The sequence below is a fragment of the Humulus lupulus genome, chromosome 5 (genome assembly GCF_963169125.1).
Source record: "Humulus lupulus chromosome 5, drHumLupu1.1, whole genome shotgun sequence".
Lineage (NCBI taxonomy): Eukaryota > Viridiplantae > Streptophyta > Magnoliopsida > Rosales > Cannabaceae > Humulus > Humulus lupulus.
The window spans coordinates 168,455,771-168,463,488 of NC_084797.1; the positions used below are offsets into that span (position 1 = coordinate 168,455,771).

General features: G+C 38.2%; 1 long non-coding RNA gene across 1 annotated transcript; it reads left to right on the plus strand.

The window, feature by feature from the left end:
- Positions 1-4,856: 4,856 nt before the first annotated feature.
- LOC133833831 (uncharacterized) lies at positions 4,857-6,117 on the plus strand. Its single transcript, XR_009893157.1, has 2 exons — positions 4,857-4,924; positions 5,915-6,117. It is a non-coding gene; the product is annotated as an uncharacterized LOC133833831 (long non-coding RNA).
- Positions 6,118-7,718: the final 1,601 nt, after the last annotated feature.

Below are 7,718 nucleotides of genomic sequence, written 5' to 3' on the forward strand. Positions count from 1 at the left end.
CTTGCTGGCATACTAAGAATTTAGACACATATTCCGCTACATCCTTCTTCATTCCTGGCCACCAATACAACGCCTTAAGATCGTGAGTCATCTTAGTCGACCCCGGGTGAACTGAGTATGGGGTATTGTGCGCTTCTTATAAAAACTTCATCTTAATCCCTTGATCATTCGGCACGCATACCAGATCCTTATATCTCAAAAATCCCTGTCCTGAGATCGAGAAATTTGTGGCCTTGCCTTCTTTAACTGCATCCATATGTGCTACTAATATGTCATCATGCCCTTGTCTGATCCGTATATCTTCTAACAGACATGACTGGATGGAAAAGTTAGCCAGTTTACCAATGACTACTTCTATTTTGGCATTGATCAGCTCTTGCTGTAGCGACTTTTCTATTCCGACTAATGCTGCTAAACTTCCATAACTTTTTCTACTTAGCGCATCAGTAACTACATTTTCTTTTCCCAGGTGGTATAGGATTTTGCAGTCATGATCCTTTACTAATTCTAACCATCTGCGCTGCCTCATGTTGAGATCCTTCTATGTGAAGAAATACTTTAAGCTTTTGTGGTACGTATAAATCTCACACCATTCTCCATAAAGATAATGGTGCCAGATTTTCAATGCAAAGACCACCAATGCCAACTCTGTATCATGTCTTGGATAACATTGCTCATATTCCTTCATTTTCCTTGAGGCATAGGCTATCACCTTGTCATTCTGCATCAGCACATAACCCAAACCTTGCTTCGACGCATCACAGTAGACTACAAACTTGTCGTTGGGTGTCGGTACACAAAGTACTGGTGCTGAGCATAGTTTATCCTTAAGCAACTCAAAACTTTCTTCACACTTATCCGTCCAGTTGAACCTTTGTTGCTTCCAGGTCAGGTTGGTGAGCGGAGTGGCTATCATAGAAAAGCCCTCTAAAAACCACCAATAATAACCTGCAAGTCCCAGAAAACTTCTTACTTCTGACGCGTTCTTAGGTCTTGGCCAAGCCTCTACCTTAGATGGGTCTACTGCAACTCCTTTCTTGGATACTATGTGGCCGAGGAGCACTACTTGCAAAATCCAAAATTTGCACTTCTTGAACTTGGCGTAAAGTTGATGCACTTTTAATTGCAACAAGGTCAACCATAAATGTTCCCCGTGCTCGACTTCTTCCTTGGAATACACTAGGATATCGTCGATAAATACTACGACGAATCTGTCCAAGTAATCCTTGAAGACCCTATTCATTAAATCCATAAATGCGGCTAGAGTGTTGGTAAGACCAAATAACATAACTAAAAACTTGTAATGTCCATAACGGTTCTAGAAGCTGTCTTTGGAATATCCTCTTCCCATACCTTGAGCTGGTGATACCCGAACTGTAAATCAATCTTTGAAAACACGGTCATGCCTCGGAGTTGATAAAAAAAGTCATCAATCCGAGGTAGTGGGCACTTATTTTTAATTTTCACCTTATTCAGCTCGTGGTAATCTATACACATCTGCATGCTTTCGTCCTTCTTCTTCACAAATAGAACCGGTGCTCCCCATGGAGAATGGCTCGGTCTAATGAAACCCAAGTCTAAGAGTTCTTGTAGCTGTGTCTTTAACTCCTTGAGTTCAGTAGGTGCCATCTAATATGGTGCCTTGGAGATAGGCTCGGTGCCTGGTACTAGCTCGATTGTGAAGTCAGTTTCTCGAGTCGGCAGCAACCCTGGTAAGTCGTCAGGAAATACTTCTGGAAATTCCTTTATAATGCAGATGTCCCCAAACTTTAATGATGTTTCCTTTTCCACATCCATGACATTGGCGAAGAATGCATGACATCCTTTCCCTATCACCCTATGAGCCTTAATAGATGAAATAAGCAGCGTACGTAGTCCTAAAACTTTTCCCATAAAGCATAGTCTCTGACCGTCAGGAGTCTCAAACATCAGTTTCTTGCATTTGCAGTCGATGGTTGCGCCATGACTTGCTAGCCAATCCATGCCCAGTATCACATCGAAGTCTTTGATCTCTAATTCTATCAGGTCTCCTTCTAGTTCTAAGTCCTCAATTTTGATCGGTACACCTCGTACTATCCGTGATGATAGGACTATTTCACCCGAAGGCAATTCTGTCACAAACCTAGTTCTAAATCTTTGAAAAGGTTTGTCTAATTTCTCTATCATTCCTAACGAGATATATGAGTGAGTGGCTCCTGAATAAAATAATACTGAACATGCATTGTTGAGGATAGGAATCTGACCTGTGACCACTTTGTTACTAGCTTCAGCTTCTGTAACGTCCTACGTTTTTGGGTACCTTTAAACGACTCGGGTCGGGATTTTTCCCCCGGGTTAAGAATATTATTTTAAATAATATTATATTTTGTTTGTAAGTATTCCATGAGTTATTGCTAGCCAAAATATGAATTTTGTGATTTTAAAAGTCAAGATAAGACTTTCGGTCCTGGACCGACACAAAAACCCTGATCGGGTAAAAATCTCGGAAAATAAAACGAAAAATCATGGCAATTATATTTTGGGCATAAAATACATTCATAAAAGTTAAAGTTTGGTCAAAAATAATAAACCTAAAAGAAAATGGAAATTTTAAGGCATTTTGTGTTAAATGCCTAATTTTGCCGAAATGGGGAATTTTATTCCATGAATGGACCTTAGGTTAAATTTTATTATGTGATTAATTAAATTAAATGTGAGAGACATTTAATTTAATTAATTAATGTTAAGTTTGGTAATTAAAACTTAATAAGAGTGAAAAAGGTGTCAAAAGTCAATTTGGACTTTTCTTCTTATGAAACATTTATTAACCCTTTAAAAAAATAAAAAAAAAATGAAATGATCATATATGGCAAAGGGTGGCCGGCCATGTGGTCTTTTAGAGTTGTGTGAACCCACTTTTATAAGATTTGAATCCCATTTAATTAAAGGTTAGGGATAAAAGCAAGTGGGTAAAACACTTGAGTGTTTTTAGGGTAAATTAAATAGTATATAACTCTTCCATCCCTCCCCAAATCCGACCACTCTCCCTCTCTCATTCACTCTCATCTGATTTTTTAAGACCATTCAAAGTGTTCTCTCAATATTCAACCTCAAGAACACCAAGGAAAACTTGGAGGCTAAGTCTTGGTCTAGGAAGTATTTTCCCTAAGGTAAACCTTCACTAATCTAGGCTTTTGTAAAGTTTTAAGCTTAGAGTTTCAAATAGCTAATTAACTATGTTGTTGGGGGAAGTTGGTTAGGGTTTTTGAAAGGTTTTGGAGGAGCTAAAGCTAATAGGAAGGTCCAAACCTTAAGCAAGAACACCAAAGAGGTAAAAAGTTTACTTTTGATGATTTTGGTTGTAGGGTTTTTAGTTTTAAGCATTATTTTGTATATCTAATGCTTAAAGTTTCTTGTTGGTGATGTAATAAGGTTATGGTAGTTGTTTAATAATTTTTATGATGCATGTGTATTGATTTTTGAAAATGGGAACCAAAACCCCCAAGGGTTTTGTAGGATACCCTAAAACAAAACATGTTTTGAGCTGTGACTTCCAAGGGGTCAAGCAGCCACTGTATATTGGTTTTGTAAAATTTAATTGTACTGTGATGTTGTTGAGATTGAGTACATAAAATTGAGCTTTTGAAACACAAAAAAATGTTTAGAAATGAGTAAGTTATGCTATTTCAAAGTTGAGGTAAAAAACTGTTTTTTCGTATTCTTATTTTCGGAACCAAGTTTGGACAGCCACTGTATAGGGAAAATGAACCCAGTTTTTTCTAAAATTTTGTGGACATATTTCTGGAATAACCTATTAGTCCACTGTAAAATTTGGTAAGAAAATATTAAACGGTTTGAAAGTTATTAACTGTCAAAGTTTGGAAAAAATAAGGACTTGAAAATAAGGTAATTTTTACCTCATTGTTGGAAAATGATTTCACCAATCAAAAATGCTCATTTTGACCTAAGATTTTACAAAGACCTAAATGGCATAACAAAAATGGAATTGGGAAATTTTGGTAACAATTGGGTAAGTAAATTTCAAGATATGAACTAACGAAGTATGTAGTTAAAAATGTGAAAAATAGGTTTTTCACACTTAGTGTAAAAATGATATTTTGGAACATAAGGTAAAAAGTAAAATTTTGTTTATTTCAAGATATAAAATGATAAGTCTTGAAATCATATTTTCACTCAAATTTACCCTTTGAGTTTAAATGAATTATTTTTATTAAAGAGTTTTTATTCTTTCTAAAAATAAGAGATTTAATTTATTAATAGTTAATAAATTAAAAGAGGGTTTAAAACCCTATATTTTGAGAAAATAATTAAATGAATGATTTTTCTAGTAAGTAAAATTGATTAATTGCTTTTGGAAAATTAATTAGTCAAGATGAGAAATTTATAACGGTTTTCCTAATTAAGACAAATTAGGCAATTTTCTTAAAACGGTTTTTAGATATTAAAACCTTAAGAAAAATAAAAGGAAAATTTAAAGAGTTTATTTTCTTTAAAAATAATTAAGGAATTTATTTGTATTTTCTGGATATAATACCGGCTAAAATCTTACATATTTTAACCGACTAGTCGAAAGTGCGGGTTAATAGCGATACCTTGAAAGAGTAAGATTTTTAGCGGGTTGTGGGGAAATACCATTGTGATACCCGAGCCTAGGTATCGAGACCTTAGGATAGGTCTCCCCGAGACTTAGGGTTTAGTCTCGAATATTTTGTATAACTTTCCTTAATAGGTTTAAAACCAAATAAGGATTATAAATCCTTACAAATGACTTTTATTAAAATGACCAAACTGCCCAAAATAATAATAATGAATTATTAGTGCCATAATTAATCCGAGTATACTGTATGGATAACTACAGTATTGGCTAAGCGTAACTGGACTGAACGTTGGAGGGTGAAAACTTGCTGAGCGCTAAGGACTCCAAGTAAGTCAACTTATATTGTATGGCTGCAACATGAAATGATTATTGTCTTGTATGTTAGTATAGGGATACATGCACATATATAGGCTGTCATAGAAAGTTGCTTAGAGACGTTAGTCTAGTGAGTGCTGATTTAGAAAATATGAACGGTAGAAGTCCGTCATATCCTAGACGGTTGATCCCCGTCACACTGCTTGATTTTATTTATGTCCGGTTCATTACCGCGACGAGTGGCCATGAGATGAGGATAAGCTGGTTAAACCTAGGGGCGCCAAGATAAATGGGACCTAGGGGCCCTCATGCTTACTTAATCATTGGACGGTTAGAATCCGAGCAAGTGCTCTGATAAGTTATTCCCAGATAGCAGCCGTGAATATTGGCCATTCCGTGAGAGTGCCTAGAGATACTAGGGGTTGCCAAGATAGAGTGAGGTTGAACACCCTAGGGGCAGCTGCTCACCAGCACCACTGATTAACATAGAAGTCTCCGTAAAACCGTGTAAATTGGATTACGCTCTTGGATAAGTAGCGATGCCCTAGGTAACACGATAGTTACCCTTGATGAGAATATTTATTGGCTAGATCTTAGTGTGGAGACTCGGTTCTCTTTTACAGATTAGCAATTATGTTGGAGGGCGCGTTACGCATGAATTGTTAGAAATTGTCGAGCGTTGGTCTCGAATTATGTTGTGATATAATATATCTGCTTGCTCTGGGATTTTCTGAGTGCAGGGATATAATTGTTGATAAGATATAGTTGTGATATAATATATCTGCTTGTTCTGGGATTTTCTGAGTGCAGGATTTTTATCTAGTTACGAATTAATTTATCATTGGTTATCAGGCATGACCATAAGTTTGCCAGGATGCTTTAGCGTTCTTGAAATTGATTGTTTAGGGTCCGGATGGGTCCGGAACCCTAATTCTCTACATGCTTTGTTTGAAAGTTGATCTTACTAAGCGTTTTCGCTTACCTAGTTGTTTCATGTTGTAGGTAAGTGCAAGGGCAAGGCAGAGCAGTGAGCGCTGGAGTCTTCCTTGCAAATGTACATGTGGACCGACCTTTTGGGAAGCCTTTTTATTTTTGGAAATGTTGTGTAATTTTCCTAAACTAGGCTCACTCTAATCTTTATAAAACATGTTTGTAATTAAATGTTAAGTATGGCCATACGACTTTTTAAAAAGTTTTTTTTTCTATGGGTTTTTGAGACATTTTGTTAAATGAAAACATTTATATTTCTGCATTATCGAGTCTTGAAAATTCGGGTCGTTACAGCTTCTCCCTGGGTCAAGGCAAAGACTCTGGCAGGAACCATCTTGTTGTCCTTTTTCTCTTCTTGCTTAAGCTGGGGACATTCTCTCTTTCGGTGACCTTCCTGACCACAATTGTAGCATCCCTTGGTGTTTGTATGACACTCACCAGGATGTTTCTTTTGACACTTAGAGCACTGCGGGTATTCTACATAACCCGACCTACGACCTCCCTTGTTCGTCAATGATCTTTCATCATTGTCGGATTGCTTATTGTCAGGATGCCTTCTCTTCTGACCATTATAGTTTCTAGGCTGATGGATGTTGTGGTGGTTGTTTCGACCATTCTGAGGTTGACTCTGCTGCTTAGGCTCAGGCTTACTGGCCTCCTCCTTACTAACATTTACCTGAAGCCTTTCTACTTCTATAGTCGTTACTAGAACATCGGCACAAGAAGTAGTTCTAGGACTTGCTAGCTTAACCCCTAGCTCAATCTTTGGTCTAAGTCCTCCAATGAACTTGGTAACCCTCAGAAAGTCAGTTGGAACCAACTCTGGTGCAAACTTGGCTAGTCGGTCAAACTGCCGAGCATACTCTTCTACCGTCAAGTTGCCCTACTTCAGACTAGTGAACTCATCGACCCTTGGAGCAATAACTGTCGAGTTGTAGTACTTCTTGTGGAACAACTCAATAAATCTTGTCCATGTCATGGTGGTGACATCGTGAGTCTGTTGTGCTAGGTCCCACCATATTCTAGCATCCTTCTTTAGTAGAGACGAAACACAGGATATGCGATCCGCGTTGCCAAGGTTCATGTGCGCTAGGATTGGCTTTACATTTCTGAGCCATTCTTCCACCTTGAAGGGTTCGGTTGTCCCTTCAAAGTTTGGAGCGTGTTGCTTACGAAACCACTTGTAGATTGGCTCCATGTACTGAGCTGGGTAGGGCACATAATTCGCCATTGGCCATCCCCCATAAGTACCTACTTGTTGGGGTGCCATTAGCTGAGGCTGCGGTTGAGGCTGAGTCTGAGTCTGTGGCTGCGGCTGGGCCTATTGTCCCTGTTGCTGCAATAATTCCTCCACGTGTTATCGTAGCCTGACAATTTCTGCAGTGTTGTCAACCGGCGGCGACAGTGCACTTTGGTTAGCGGTAGCAGTGGTAGCACGCGTTCCCCTTCTGCGAACTGGAGGGGCTACATTAGTCTGTTGAGCGACGCTGGAGGCATTGTCATTGGCATTGGTGTGTGCAGACCTTCTGAGCGACATCTTCAGCGGAATTCTAACAGTTGAAAAAAACATGTTGGAACTTACCCTAATAGGCTCTACGGCAAAACTTAGTCTAAGCAAACATCACTCGGACCTAATAGTTATGATTTCTCATGAAAATTATATAAGCCTTCTTTATTATTAGGGTGTGTTAGGCCATCTTTATTATTCTCTAAGTCTATTTCTAATCATCCTATATGACTTAATTCTCAGGCTCGAAACTCGTCGATGTGCCAAAGTTAACTATATTGAGGGAGGGCTGTGATCAGTAAAATCGCT